The following is a 947-nucleotide window of genomic DNA, read 5'->3' as shown; positions in this document are numbered from 1 at the left end:
CGCGTCTCAGTGTCCCGGTAACGGCTGCAAGCACCTCTGAGGGAAAGAAGCCCTCAAGATCGCTCGCTGCCAGACCGTCCAGTTTCTCCCCGCTTGAGTCCTGGGTCCCCAGAGACTTCCCGGAACCGGAGTTCAGAGCCGTCGGGAGCTTGTGACTCCCGCCGGATTCAAAAGGACAGCCGCGTCCTCGGGTGCCAGCCCGTTTCCGCACGCGCGCGCAAGCCCAGCGAGAGCCCCGTACCTCTGCGCTTCTCTCCTGCAGCTTCTGCGGGTCTCAGTGTGCCTTTCCTTCCTTATAGTTGTAGAGTTTACAGTCAGCCAGGCTTCCTATGGTTCTGGATGAAGTCCGTATTGTTTCTCTGAGGTATTAATCAATTGTTGTGTGCGGCATTAATTTCCCGGTGTTTATCTCTGCCGCCATCTTAGTTTCTCCTCGACAAAGTAAGAATCTTAAAGGCTGCCAGAGAGAGACAGAAAGTTATCTACAAGGGATCTCCTATTAGAATATAAACTGCTTTCTCAACAGAAACACACCAGGTCAGAAGGAAATGGAATTAAATACACAAAGTGATGCAAAGGAAGGGACAGAATCCAAGAATACTCTACCCAGCTAGGCTATCATTCAACATTGAAGGTGGAATCAGGAGCTTCACAGACAAAAAAGAGCTAAGAGTGTTTATTACCACCAAGCCAGCAATGCAAGAAATGCTAAAGGGACTGGTATAAAGAAGAAACAGAAAGGCAATTAGAAACACAAACATTAAGAATAAAAATGACCACAAACAAGTACTTTTCAATAATAACATTAAATGTAAATTGATTAAATGCTCCAATCAAAAATCATAGGGTAGCTGAATGGATAAGAAAATATAATCCATGTATATGCTGTGTACAAGAGACCCACCTCAGAACAAAGGACTCACACAGACTGAAAGTGAAGGACGAAA

This window comes from Myotis davidii, unplaced genomic scaffold (assembly GCF_000327345.1).
Source record: "Myotis davidii unplaced genomic scaffold, ASM32734v1 scaffold433, whole genome shotgun sequence".
NCBI classification, from domain to species: domain Eukaryota; kingdom Metazoa; phylum Chordata; class Mammalia; order Chiroptera; family Vespertilionidae; genus Myotis; species Myotis davidii.
This window is presented reverse-complemented; position numbering follows the sequence as displayed.